The following is a 15967-nucleotide window of genomic DNA, read 5'->3' on the forward strand; positions in this document are numbered from 1 at the left end:
AAAAGGGACTGGACAATTAAAAGATTCCTCATATATATGTTTGAGATTTACCGCAAATGAACTAGCCAACTTATCCTCTAATACTACTCTAATAAAATTCTTACCAGTCACACCAAACTTTCTGTTAGTAAAAATTTCCTGTCAGTAAACTTCAGTGGCTAACCAAAGAAATGCAAGATATTTGGGGAAAGCACTTGCAGCAAAAAGGATCAGAACAAGTGGAACAAGGGATATTATATTTGAAAACCCCAAGTTATGACTCTCAATGAAGACAGTGAGACTGAGGTATATAGTATACGTACAATGGCAAATGGGTTGTATGTCAAAAAAGGCCAAAAAGTGTGAAGATATAAAAGTCAAGCTATTTAAAAACCAATAGAAGTAGAATTTTAGACTCAGATAAGATGGAGTAAGAATATGTCATCTGACTCCCATTAAATACAGATAAAAAGCTGGATTTAACTCTGAAGACAGCCCTCTGAGGACCTGCACCACTAAACTGTTAACAGGCAGATTAGCAAACCAGAAGAGAAACCCCTAACAGCCAGTGGTAATTTTTCCTTTTCCCTTCCTTATCCTCCATAATCAATTTAAGTCTTGAGCATGGGGATAGAAAGAGACACAAGGGAATTCTTGCCTTTACCACTCTTGGAGTTAGATATGAACCCATGTAAGACAGAGATAGTGGAAAAATGTTTCAGGTTTTCTTTTCTTTCCCAGTTTTTCTGTGCCTTGGTTTAGAAGCTGCACATGGCACCTGGGAAGCAGGGTGTAGAGAACATAAAGAGAACTTCAAACCTTGGGAGGGTGGGGGATGAATCATTTTCTCCAACCCTGTGTATTATGGCTTGAGGGGAAAGGTGGAGTCCCTCTAATTCAGGCATTAAAACAACTCCTTTGAATTATAACATCCAATTTTTGAGCATATTCATAAGGCTATGCAGCTGTCTCCACTACCCAATTCCAGAATGTTTTCATGATCTTCACAAAACTTCCATGCACTTATCAGTCACTTCTTTCTATCTGCAACCCCTGAGAATCACTAACCTGAATTTTATCATGGTGGATTGACCTATTCTGGGAATCTCATACAAATGGAATGATAAATTGTGTGGAGGAGTTTTACTTAACACAATCTTTTTTTTTTTTTTAGATTTATTCATTTTTTTATTACAGCCAGATATACAGAGAGGAGGAGAGACAGAGAGGAAGATCTTCCGTCCAATGATTCACTCCCCAAGTGAGCCGCAACGGGCCGATGCGCGCCGATCCGAAGCCGGGAACCTGGAACCTCTTCCGGGTCTCCCACGGGGGTGCAGGGTCCCAATGCATTGGGCCGTCCTCAACTGCTTTCCCAGGCCACAAGCAGGGAGCTGGATGGGAAGTGGAGCAGTCAGGATTAGAACCGGCACCCATATGGGATCCTGGGGCTTTCAAGGCGAGGACTTTAGCCACTAGGCCACGCCGCCGGGCCCTACTTGACACAATCTTTTCGAAGGTCACCCAAGGTGTAGCAGGTATTCTTACAGTATATTTTGTTTAACTTGTACATCGTGATGATTATTTGAAATAGTTCTAGTTTCTGCCTTATGAAAGGTTCTTCAGAAGATGTGTACACACATTTTTGGTTTTATTAGATATATTCCTAAGAGTAGAATTCCTGAGTGGTTTGGTAACTCTAAGAGGAACCAACCAAAACTTTGTAGAAGTGCTTCATATCTTGTTGACATCAGCAGTGTATGAAGGTTTTAGTTTCTTCATAGCTGACCAATAGTTGTTAGTATATATAAATATATATAGGTTTTTCCCTATCCTTTTCTTTTTTATATAATTTATTTATTTTATTATTTTATGATGCAATTCTGTAGGCTCTGGGAATTTCCTTCCCCGCCCCAAATCCCTACCCCGCCATTGATTTCCCCTGTATTATTACAATAGGACAGTCTTTCATAAATAGTCATGAGTCCATCATTCTGCTATTTAAGTATATCTTGACATTTTAGGTATGGACAACAGCAGCGAGTCCAATGTTCTATGTTCAAGTTATATTTAACAGTTTAATTGAAGTCCATCTTTGATTTGAAAGTAGAGATGCAGAAGGCATTATATCTTTGTATTTGGACATGATAGTCTCTATACATCCCCTTCAATAAAAAGCTTTCAAACAAAATCAACAGCAGGAAGAAAAATAGAAAATTAACAACGTGAAGTCAAATAACCTGCTACTGAATGACCAATGTATCACTGAAGAAATCAGAAAGACCAACAAGAGCCCTCCTGAAGCAAACAATGCAGCTGTGTTACCTGAGTCAGGATCTTGTACCCATGTGGCAGACACAGAGCAAGCTTCAGCCTCCCAGTTTAGAGCTTCCCAGCTCTGACTGTTGCAGCCATTTGGGGAGTGAACCAGTGGAGGAGAGATTTCTCTCTCTCTCTCTCTTCACCATCCTCATCCCCCACCCCAGGAAAGTCTGAATTTCAAGTAGAAAATAAAGCTTAAAAAAATTTAGTTACTTGCTTTTCTAATTGTATGTATTCTTTATGTATTTTAAAAAGATATATTGATACAGAGGGAAGGATCTTCTAGCCTCTGGTTCATTCTCCAAGTGGCCTCAGTGGCCGGAGCTGAGCTGATCTGAAACCAGGAGCCAGTAGCTTCTTCTGGGTCTCCCACGTGGCTTCAGAATCCCAAAGTTTTTGGCCATTCTCAACTGCTTTCCCAAGCCACAAATAGGTTGCTGGATGGGAAATGAAACAGCAGAGACATGAACTGGTGCCTATAGTGGATCGCTGCAGATGCAAGGTGAGGATTTAGCCACTAGGCTATGGACCCAGCCCATCCTTTTGTATTTTTATGTTAGACTCATCACATAATTATGGAGTAATACATTTCTCTCATTATGTATTTGTAAACTTAATTGCTAATATCTTTTGATGTACACTATTTTAATTTCAATAAATTCTGATTTATTTTAATTTTGGTGGTCTGTTTTTCAACAATACAGTACCAATTCTAGGCCTGTTTCCTTGCAAATAGGGTTAGATTAAAATAATATCTAACTACTGCATTAAAATACATAAAATGCAAATATCTAGAGCTAACATTTCCCTTATAAAAGAGATTTATCGTTTATTTGAAAGAAAATATTATAGAGAGAAGACGAGGGCGAGAGAAAGGGAGACTGAGAGAGAAGACGAGGGAGAAGGAGAAGGGCTGCAAGAGAGGGAGAAAGAGAGAGATGGAGGGGAGAGGGGAGTGAGAAAATAAAGGAGGACGGAGGGGGAAGGAGGCGAGGAAGGAGGGCAGAGGGCAGGAGAAGGGGAGACAGGCAGAGGGAGGAGTTTTTCCATCTGCTTCAGACGACTGCAATAGCTGGATCCGGTCTGGGTTGGAGCCAGAAACCAGAAACTTCACCTACATCTCTCAGAGCCCACACACTTGGGGGAATTATTTGTTGCCAACCTAGGTTTGCTAGCATAAATCTGGATTGGAAGTGGAGGACCAGGACAAAAACTGGCACTACAACATGGAATGTTGTGGCAAACAGCCACAGCCCAACTTACTACTACACAATATAGGCCCCAATTAAGGTTTTTTTTTCTAAATCTTTTATTTAAAGATTTGTTTATTTTTACTGGAAGGGTGGATATGCAGAGAGGAGAGACAAAGAGGAAGATCTTCCGTCCAATGGTTCACTCCCCAAGTGGCTGCAATGGCTGGAGCTGAGCCAATCCAAAGCCATGAGCCAGGAGCTTCTTCTAGGTCTCCAATGCAGGTACAGGGTCCCAAGGCTTTGGGCCGTCCTCAACTACTTTCCCAGGCCACAAGCAGGGAGCTGGATAGGAAGTGGAGCTGCTGGGCTTAGAACCGGCGCCCATATGGGATCCTGGTGCGTTCAAGGTGAGGACTTTAATGGCTACGCTATGGCATGCTGGGCCCTAATTAAGGGTTTTAAAAAAGACATTATCAATAGAGATTCTAGACCAGTAGGTTCTGTGAAGTTATGTTTGCTGGCAAGACAAAAAATATCTAAGTTTACATATTGAAGAGCAAGTTAAAGAGATTACTTGTGGTGTCATGAAGATTTTTTCCTACTAGTATAATTTAAGGAATAAATATTTTCTATTTTACTTACCTTAAAAATAGGCTTAAAAACCTGCATCTTGGGCAGAAATGTAAAATGTAGACTGTTTTGAAACTGTACTAGAGATCTCCTAGAATTGAAAACCATTGTGTTTCATGCATCCACATAGCAAATGTTTATTAACAGACCACTGTTTCTTATGCCTTATTCTGGGAATACAGCATTGGGCAAGAGAGACATATCAAAGATCTTATACTAGTTATTGTCTGGATTTTCCTTACAGTAGTGTGAACAGTGTTAAAAAATGGTTCTATAGTTGTATTACACCTTCAAAACACATTATGCTCTCACAACTTTAATGGAATAATAATTCTTAAATATCACTAGTATCTTATCCACTTTGCTGACTTTATAACTGGAAATTTCCCCTCAATTCTGTCCCATAACCGACACCAACACGTGAGGCATGAAAATTCCAGCAGAAACTCATATTCAAGTTATTCGTAGTACTAGAATTGGCAAGAAAAAAATGAAACTTCAGCTGAGTTGTCATGCCACTGACTGAATAGTAATTGGCTTCCAGTGAAGGGATGAAGATTTAACCAATTATGTGAATTAAGGTTAATTAATTTTCTTGCCAATCATGCAATAATTTTGAGATTGCTACAGTGATTCTCCATACTGAGTAATTACTCACCTGTTAAACAATTTTCAATCATTCTGCTTAGAGAATGTGTACCTACAGATACTCATACTACACATCTTTATGTATGTTCAATTAATAAATGTGTAATAAAATAAAACTTCATTCAAAAGGTGCATTTATTTTCATATAACCAATGTAGGAATTACTACAGTAATAGTGTACTAAATTAGTGTACTAAATTAGTGTACTAAGTGAAATGGGTTTCACAGTGTGACAAACATAGATTAGAAAACTGACTTGGCCATTATGCCAAATGTGAAAGCTCAGATAATTATCCAACTTCTTCAAACTTATATTTTCTAACTCCTAAGATCTTGGATATTGTTAAGATAAATTTCATCAATAGAAAAAGCCCATGCCAGCGGGAGTTGACACTCTCCTGGTGCTGCCATCTGGTGGGGAAAATTCGCTACCAGTGTTCCTCCCAGACTTAGGGCTCTTAATCCCTTTTTTGGATTCCTTACAGGTACCAAAGAATGATTTAGTTTTTGATTTTCTGAATTAACAGAAGAGTGAGACTTCCACTACTTGTGATCTAATTTCCAATTCTGTTTAATTTCTAACACATCATCTAAAAATATTTTCAGAATCATTTTTATTTATTTGGTTGGTAGGAGTAAAAAAAAAGAGAAAAAATTTGCCATCCACTCATTCATTCTCCCAAATCCCTGCAATGGCTCAGGATGAAGCTGAGTCGGAACCTTAACACAGTTCTTCCACAGGGTGATGACGTCAAAGTCATGTAAGCCTTGGTAGCAAGCTGGTGTAGGGGGTCCTACTGGTATTCTAATGTACAGACCTGTGTATCAGAAAGTGAGTTCTAAGGTATTCCTTGTGGGACAACTCATCATACAAGAGTGGAAAATATTATCTTAAGTATTTTCTAGATGTCATCTAATTTAATTGCACCAGAAGCCCACAAAAGGATGTATTCTTGTATAGCATAATTCTATTGTACAGATGGGAAATGAGGATTCAGGTGGCTTGTGGCTTGTCTGCAGTCTTGTAGGTTTTAAATGGCAGAACCCAGATTGGGAGTCACTGTGCAGTGCAAGCAGCTTTCGTTGCGCTGTTCACAGAAGAGTGACTGCTGGAACTATGAGAGATTTCGTCCATCCAAGCAAAGTTACTCCAAAATAGCACTTCTCTGTGTCCTCTAATGTAGTCTGATCTCATCTTAATCTCCATACTTTGCTTCTGAATGTAGCAAAAAAAAAAAACCCAGCACCGTGTTCTCTATACTTTTTTATAAAAAAGGATTTGTTCTTTAGTGCTTTATCTTTTACTTAACTGATGTGAAGATTGGTTATTTCAGGTGGCAGCTTAATCATTTACAGTCAAATACACCTGCTGAGTACACTCCCTACCCTGCTTGCCCTCATGCCAAGCACTGACTAAAGAGAAATGAATGTTAAAATGGTATATTAAGTACATATTATTATTTTGAAAAATTACATTTCATTTGTGTATGTGAGAGAGTGAGAAAAAGAGTGTGAGAGAAAGAAAACACCATCTATTTGCTTGCCCCCAAATGTCTCTACAACTGAAGATGTGAACTCAGTTCTAATCTTCTAATATGGATAGTAGAGACTAAACTACTTGAGCCATGTCCTTCTGCCTCCCAGAATTTGTATTGCCAAGTAGTTGAAATTGGAAGAGATGGCAAGACTCAAATCCAGGTGCTCAGATATGGTATGTGGGTAGCCCAATCAGTAGTTCAATCATTAGATTAAAGGCTTGCCTACATGTTATTTACATTTTTTTTTCTGAAAGAAAGTGCAGGGCCCAGTCTCCCAAGGGTTAACTCCACAGCTTAGCTTGTTTCTCAAGAGGTGTAACTGGGTGTGCAATTTTGGCTTGACATATTTAGCCCCCCCCCCAACTGCAAGTCCCTGCCCTGCTTCCTGCTTGCCAAGTTATGTCCCCAGGGGATTTTAGGGCGGCAGCTTGAGGATTGTATAAATACTGGGAGGAACTAGGCAGAGTATAAAAGGCAGCCTGGAGTTTCAATAAACGGCATTCATCATTCTCCTTACACGAATGACCCAGTGCATGTTGTCTTCTTTTCAACCCTAGTCCCTTCACTCAGGATACATGGTGATGCTGGTGATGCTGGCGTTGCGACAAGAAAGCCTATCTTTGACTTAAGGTTAGTCAAATTCATGTATTCAAATGGAACATAGGTATAATTAAACGATTGCTATGACAGTGCTCAGAAATGGCAGAGAGCTGGATGGTAGCTTCTGAATCCAACTGAGGTTCCGCAGTGATCACTGTAAATGTTCACACGCATTGTTTCACTTTCTAGTTTATGATTTCATTTACAATTGCAATAGAGCAGCCACTCTGAATCATGTTTTAATCTCAGACTTATCTACAATGAATCTATGAATTTAATATAAATGAGCATTTAAAATAATGTAATACATATCTTAAAATATCAAACCAGTTTAGGAAATGTTAGATGGACTCTTAATGCATTTTTCATACTCGAGAGGTTTAAAGTGTTTTGTAAATTAAGCTTATCTTCTAGTTGAATCATTTTTTTGTACAAAGGAATTTTAGCTAAAGCTCTAGAAATAAGTTCTCACTGGAATTCCACATTGTAGGACATTTTCTGATTAATTAAAGTACTTAAAATTCATTTTCCATTATACATTATAACAAAGAAATCAAGTAGTGTGTACTAACTAAAAGATATAGTACAAATAACACAAGGCAAATATTATTCTGAGTCCTTACTCAAAATATCCAAAGTTGTGAAACAATTTCTTATTTTAAAATATGTAGTATTTATGGAATTATAATCCTAGCATCTGCACATTAATGATCATGCTTTTCTTCATATATATTTAAATGTGGTGCTTTCTCATGTTACCCAAATCTCCATAAGCATCACTCTTTGGTTGTACACTTTCCAACAAGCTGTATCTGAACTTATTACTTTTTTCATTATTCTTAGGAGATTAGATTGAGTCCCATTTTTTCTTACTACCATAACACCTTGATAAGTATTTATTTTTACATGAATATTTCTGTATATTTGTTTTGGGAGAATGTTATCTTTTATCATTTGTGGTACTGATACTTTTCAGCTTGAAGTCTCCACTTACGTAAACTCATCATACACTTCATCCTTTAGGGAGTTGACCCTTGTAAGTCTTCATTTCTATTTTCTTCTCAGCCAGCTTTGTGGATCCCCTGATACAGATGCTTCAGCATCCACTGATTAAATCCTGGCATTTCCTTTCACAGTCAATCTCCATCACAACATTTCCTGTGCTGTCGTATAATTAGTGATTAACACTAATTACGATCGTGACCACCTTATAGCAAAGGCCAAAATGATGATTATAAACTGTATTTCATAATATTTTCCAGCAAGATCAAGCTTCAGCACAGCTACTTGGCTCAAATAGCTAATTTGCATTTTATTACTGAATATAGAATTCAAATCAACTTATTTTATCCACTCCATTCCATTAGTCTTCTTCTTTGCAGTTTAGAAAATGTATTGATTTTGCACCATGAGTTTGCAGATAAAAGTGAGAGAATGGCATTCCATTTTTAACAGTCACAATGATGAAAAAAATTTTCTTCAGGTTATTTTGTTTTCTGTCTGATTTAATAATTATATCACTCCTAGACAATCTATACCATTACAATGGTTTTATTAAGTGGATGCAGAAGTAAACTCTTACAATTGATAAAATATATGATATGATTCTGATACTATGCAGAATTTAGCATATTAATTTATTTCATCTCTATATGAAACTCACAGATAAAATCTCCTTTTTAGATATGAAGAAACTGAGTTTTAGAAAAGTTATGCAAAAGACTAAAATTGCTTTATCAGTCAGGCTGTCGGTCTAAGGCTTTTATCTTCTCCTGAACCAAAGCTCTAATCCTATAAAAATTTCTTGAAAGGGTGTTTTGTAGTTGTTGTTAAACCTTGTTTTTTTTTTTTTTTTAAGATTTATTTACTTTTTTTTTTATTATAAAGTCAGATATACAGAGAGGAGGAGAGACAGAGAGGAAGATCTTCCGTCTGATGGTTCACTCCCCAGGTGAACGCAATGGCCAGTGCTGTGCCGACCTGAAGCCGGGAACCAGGAACCTCTTCCAGGTCTCCCACGCGGGTGCAGGGTCCCAAGGCTTTGAGCCGTATTCGACTGCTTTCCCAGGCCACAAGCAGGGAGCTGGATGGGAAGTGGAGCTGCCGGGATTAGAACCGGTGCCCATATGGGATCCTGGGGTGTTCAAGGCAAGGACTTTAGCCGCTAGGCCACGCGGCCGGGCCCTGTTATTAAACCTTGTTACCAGAAGGTAATGGTCTTATTTTTAAAGCTTTATTTGTGGACAATCCATCTTGGAATGAGAAAGAAATATTTTTATTCACTTAACAAAAACAACATGCTTCCTGTCTCTTGGATGTGATCTCAGTTTTCTGAATAGATGTTTCAACATTAAAATATGGTTTAATGGGGAAGAGAAATTGATCACCTAGGGGGAGTTTAGTGGATGGTCATTTTGAACCATTCTTATTCTTCCAATAAGATTCAATAATGGTTCTTATTTGAATCATACTTATTGTCTATTCCATGTGTATTGCACTCAGTTTTTAATATAATTTTTTTAAAGATTTACTTATTTTTATTGCAAAGTCAGATATACAGAGAGCAGGGGAGACAGAGAGGAAGATCTTCCATCCATTGATTCACTCCCCTTGTGGCTGCAACGTCTGGAGATGAGTCAATCTGAAGCCAGGAGCCAGGAGCCTCCTCTGGGTCTCCCACAAGGGTACAGGATCCCAAAGCTTTGGGCTGTCTTTGACTACTTTCCCAGGCCACAAGCAGGGTTTTGGATGGGAAGCAGGACCGCTGGGATTAGAACCGGCGCTCATATGGGATCCCAGTGCGTGCAAGGCTAGAACTTCAGTTGCTGAGCTACCATGCCTGGTCCTTGCACTCAGTTTCAAAGGCTCAATGGAGGACAAGCAGAATATTTTTTTTTAATTGCAAAGAACTTGGACTCTAATAAAAGAAAATAATACACCAAACGATAACAAATTCACGTAAGTGTTATGATAAAGTATTTATAAATTATGATAAAGCAAGGAAATTCTTATTTCCTTGGATACTACCTAATCATGTCCTGGTCTGTTGTATTATGTTGATCCACAGAGGAAAGTACCTCCCAAAGTTCTCTGTGAAATCACCTGTTATTCTATATAAGCAAACATATTTAGTAATGGTAATTGTTTAAGAAGATATCTTAGTCTGTCATAGATACTTCAGAATTACAAATATCCATGTCAATCAATGATGGACAACCCAAATTAAAATATTACTGTCTTTCACCATAAATCTTAATGATGTATTTACTATTAAAGTATGAGTATCCATTCCTAGGGACTACTGTGGTAAGAATATTTCTGAGATTTTCATCTTGCTCTCTTGTGATACCTATTAATCTTTCAGACTTATTTCCATTTTAATCACAGAAGATAATACTCAAGTTGGTTTCATCTCAAAGGATCTATTTTTGTTTTCTGACTCACCAGAGTTCTATTGTGTGGTTTGTCATGTGGGGCCAATGGGGTCAAAATCACTGCTGTGTTGAAAATGACTGCTTTCAACCATATCCTTATACAGGCAGACAGCTGCCTGTTCCATAGTATTGAGGTTCATTAGAGAAGACTTCCAATTTTTCCTCATGTTATCTTCTTGCAAACACTGAATATCATTCCTTTTATGGCTATACTGAGCTGTATTCACACTAGAGTATCTTAAGTACAATAACCTTCTTTACAGTGTCTTAATGAAAAAATTCAAAAGCTCTTACTCTCTTGGGGCTTAAGTAAAGTTCAAATACAGTAAAATGTCTGATCTGGCACTTAAAGTGGTGTGCTTCTCAGCTTTTTGCAGCATAGTCCATTGAGACAGAATCTGTTCACTTGATGTTGTGGAGTTCATATTTGCTAAAAATGAAGCAGCTCCCAGGAGCTGTTACAAAGATGTAGACAGTTTGTCTGTGCTTATTAGCATGTGCATCTGTTAAAAAAGAGTTGGCTAGATTTACAGTGGCTGGGTTAAACCAAGTTGAATTCAAATGACATTGAGAGGCAACTCACATTTTTCTTATTAGGGTAAGGAAAGATTCGTAAATTAGTTGAACATGCAGCTAAACAAATCTAGTGGTAATCTCTGAACTGCATTTCTGTTTCCACTGGAGATTTCAAGTTTAGTTTTATACATGTGGAGTGCTAGTATCCTTCCAGAGATGCCCACAAACCAATAAACCCAACAGTTCTTGTTTTGCAGAGAGTCACTGGAGGCATACCATTTATTTAAAAGCAAAGTTATCTTTCATTTGCATAGCTGCAATATGCAGCTCCAGCAATATACCACCTGGGTGACTGCCTTTGCAGATGTGTTAGAATATTCATTTAATGTATGAGATCCTGAGCAAGGATGGGAGAAAAATCCCTGGCTTTTTAAACCTAATAGACTTTGAGAACCAGCAATATAATTTGAAGCTCAAACCCTTGGGGATGTGAGTTCTGCAGCAGCCAGTCACAAGTAGTTTTCTCCTGAAGAAATCTCCCACAGTATTAGCTGTAGCTGTAATATTGGTTTGTCAGAAAGTCAAAAACGATGTCAAGAAGTGATTCCAGGGAAGCAGAATATCTGCTAAGTTTAGGGTTTAGAATCCGGCAGACCTGATAGCCAGTCTTGCATGCCCCACTTCAGCTCGGCATGTTTATACAGGTTGCTCTGTCAGTGTCTAGGGAATGGGAATGACAGGGGCTAATTCCAACGATGTAAGAGAATACAGACACAGCACAAGTGCTGTACACCGTAAGGGTTCCATCTGACATTGACTGCTATTGATATTACCCATTTTGTTTTTGTAGGACTATACATCTCTAGCTCTCAGAGGGAAAATGATTCTGTCTAATGAGCTGTTAGTCCACGGCCACCTGTGTGGTCGAGCATCTCTAACAAAGCAGCAGCATTGGCCCCCTAGAGCTATAGTCACATTCAGGTCACTGGGTCTCCACTTCCCCTCTCCATGAGTGTTAATGTACATTACTATCTTTTCCCAGACAGAGGACCGTTTGTGCTATAACAGAGAAAATCCTTGCCAGGTAGGCTGGATATTTGGAAGTTAAAGCTTTAGAGCCACACAGCCATCTCTTCAGAATTTCACCAGTTTCTCCAAGAAAGCTGAATTGCATGGTCTCTTTTTATTCTTTCCTTCCAGGACCCCTGCTCGCTCCGAGATTTAGTGTTGGGAATACTCCACAGGGTTTTATTTTCTGATACTGAGTGCAAATTTAGTTCATGGAGTCCACTACCCTGACCGACCATTTAACATTAGTTAGCCATCACCTTGTCTTAGCCCAGCATTCTTGTTAAATTGTAGTATCTCATTCCACCCCTGCCCGCCCTTTCAGGAGACCCCTGGGCTCTAAATGCAATTTGGTGTACCCCCAGCCTAGATCTCTGGAATTCAAGAGGGGTAATTTTCTTAAGATTTGGAAAATTGACTCCAAGTTGACATTCTGATTTGACCTCTATACATAGAAACATAAAGCATAATTTTCTTGCTCTAATTCATTGATCATCCTACATTGTTTCATGTATGTGAATGAAATATTACCATGACTGTTTTATAGATGAGTAGTTTAAAGCACAGATTAGTTACATGCCTAAGGCCATCCAACTAATAGCTTAGAGAGTTGGGAGCTAAATTCAGTTCTACAAAATCCAGCAATTATTATTCAGAAATACTGCTGCCTACTTTTCCTTCAGTTATTTTTAAAGTGGTAGTGGAAAAAAATTCAGTTGCCTACTTTTCTATTTTAATTTAATCATTTAGCCTAATATATTAAAAAAAATCATAGTGCCCTCCTGGAACAGTCAAGTATCCACACTGAATTTAAAGTGTAGAAAGTTATATTAATAGAGATATATTTGAAGAAAGAATACCAGAATCCTCACTTCTATCAAGCACTGCTTAATGTAAGCTGAATGTTCTGTCCTAAGCTTGAGAAAGAGCTATATATACGTCGCCTCTGTCGCTTCCTACTCTAGAACCCATTACTCCCATAAGTGCCAGCCTATCTTCTGTGTTTTTACACTGGCTCCCATCTTAGTCATAAACTTATACATAGCAGATATATCTGTTTAGAGTTAGTGAATAAAATGTCATTGTTAGCGACACTGCTTTGCTGGTCAGTATAATAAAGTAGAAAGAATATTAACGCAGAGTTAGCCAGATATGAGTTCATAGTTATTCTTTGGAAACTTTGGCAAATCACTTCAACTTTCTGGGTCTAATTTCTTTTTTCACAAAATGATTGTGGGAAATCACGCAGTTGGTAAAGTTCTACTCCAGCAGCTGAAATTTCGTCTGTTTGACTCCAAGGTGGATGCAGCATGCTGCCTCCTGGTACTACTCTTTATCCCTTGTGTTTGAGTTATCAAAAATAAACGTACAGCTCCTGTCCTAGCAAGCTTAGCCCCTCTTAATATCTCAGCTCAGGAATTCTATTCCTGGATTCAGAGTGTGAAATTTTTGAATATTCACGCTTTCTTTGTTAAAGGTGTCAAAGATATTCTTATATTTTCAAAGGAGTCCTTATTTAAAAATAGCAAGGGCCATTTCCTTGTAATCTAGGCTAGCTTCCCTCCTCTGTGGTGACTGTTCTGTGCCTGAGGAGAGGCGGACCTAAAAGCTTTCTGTGGTCCTTCGTTCTGATGCCAGGACCCAAGAATCCTGATCTGCTGAGAACCTGTCATAATCAACATACGTTTGCAGTCTCCAAATTCTCAGCCCAACACTGGTGTCCAGGGCAGCATTATTCTAACAGAGTCCTCTTCTGGTTATATACCTGAGCAGAAAGTTATTGAAGTGACACCACCTCTTCCCATGATAAGATGAGAAATCATTGTAAAACTAGTTACAGAATACTTCATGGGCAGATTAACCATCTCAACATGACTGTAACAGGGATTTGAGAATATGAACTTGGTAGAACTGAAATTGGTAATTTAAGTGCACAGAATGTGGGTTCTCAAACTTCTATTAAATATCCCATATAAAAATAGTATACCATTATTACACTAATGTTAATCAAACATTTGAAATGGGATGTGATTATGACTTTTTTTCCCCCAAAACAACACAATGACACTGAGAAAAAAATTTAAAACCTGGATAGAGTATTTTAATATTATATATTAAAATCACTTAAAGCATACATAAAATTGATATTCACTCATGTATTTCTCACTATAATATCCACTAATTTACAAATAATAATCTAGACACTGAATGGAGGCTGTCTCAGAGAGCAAAAAGGCCAAAAAAGGGAGCTTGGGCAGGGCAACAGGCAGTGGCCGTGAAAACCTGTAAACATTCCTAACTGGAGAACTGAAGGACAATGTCATAGGAATGTAGCTAAAGCAAAACGAGACTAGTCCCCCCAAGAATGAAACTGTATTTTAAAACAGTTCAGTACTAGTACAGACGAAGATTATCTGCCGCTTGTCAGATTGCCTGTCTGAAACTATTCCCACTCTCAGAGAATAAGATGGATGAATAGGGTGAAGCCACATGACTCGAAACAAAATAAAACAAAATCTACCAAACAGCAAAAAAAAAAAAAAAAAAAAAAAAAAAAGAAGTCTCTTTAACAGAAATTTTCAGTAGCGAGCTTAAAAAAAGAAGAGAAAGACAAAGTAAATTCCATGAGACAGTGAGGAAAGAAGACAGATCTGTAGCTGATCCATGGATGAATGAATGAGGCCCGCTGTGTAGCAGCAAAGTCAACTGCTGGCTGGGAGTGGCCATCATAGGAAGTCAGTATGAAGTTATAGTGTGCCCTGCCACCTGCAGCTCGGGCTGAGGAAGATTTCTGTACCTCCCCTTCCCCTTCCCATTGAACTGTACCTTCAGCCTTGGAAGCTGCCTGGGGTCTGAGCAACTGCTCAGTTTTGAGAAAGGAAGCCACATTACTCCCTTCTCTCCCCAACCCCTGCAGAGCTCTGGGTTATGCTGTGAAAAGTCTTACAGTAGATCTTTGTGCCACAGCTATGAGAAGCAATCAAAGTCAGAATCAGGGATTGGTAGGGCAGAGAACAGATACTTGCAATGGCTGAACTTTTGGGGGCATTATTCCCAGAACTTTGTTCAATCACTTAAGCAAACCCAGGGTTGCCCTTTAGGTTACAGGAAATAGTAGTGCCAGCAGCTACTAAAGTATCATCTTATACCCTGAGTGATCTGGGCAATTATGCTGCAACTCCGGGACTGTAACACTCAGTTCTAATTTCTCTAATCCCATTGGAATCTGCCTAGTGGACCTAGGGAAGAATGTACATGTATTGCATGTATTCTGCCTCTCTGGACTCCTATCTGTTGGAACACAATGTGCTGTTTACTCTATGGTCACCCTGCAGACTGGAGCAGAGTTCAGTTCACAACCCCCAGTTCTGGGACAAAGGATGCTGGTGCCACAAGGACCAACATCAGTCAGACTTGCCGATGGTACAGGAAAACAGCCCCCTTTGTCTCCCTCAGCACCTGGCTATCACAATCCCCAGTGTGACTGGTATTGATCTGTCTGTGGACTAAAGATCCATACAGTAGGAAACTCACATTCATCTCATAGTCACACTACTATTCCATGAATTTCAATAGACTAGACAACTACCACAGACATGGCTGACATTGATTAAAACAGAAGATAAGTCAGAAGCTACACTGGACTCATCTAGAATCAACGCTAAATCGATAAACCAAGACAGAGTCTTCCTTCCATTAAAACTATAAACTCTTCTCAAGAAAAACAACTCCATAAAGAAGGGAGTATTACACCATATTCACAAATGTCAACACAGGGACATATAAAATGTGAAGAATCAAGGAAGTGTGGTGATTCCAAAAGAGCACAGTTATTTTCTAGAATTAAGTCTTGATGTGAAAGAAATGTATGCAATGTTAGAAACAGGTTTCGAATAATGATTTTAAGGAAACTGAATACAGTAAAAGATAATATAAATAGAAACATTAAACTCATGAGGAAACCAGTGAGTGACATTAGAAAATATTACTAAGGCGATAGAAATCATTAAGAACAAAATAGAAAATTTGGAGATGAAAT

This window comes from Ochotona princeps, chromosome 14 (genome assembly GCF_030435755.1).
Source record: "Ochotona princeps isolate mOchPri1 chromosome 14, mOchPri1.hap1, whole genome shotgun sequence".
Taxonomy (NCBI): domain Eukaryota; kingdom Metazoa; phylum Chordata; class Mammalia; order Lagomorpha; family Ochotonidae; genus Ochotona; species Ochotona princeps.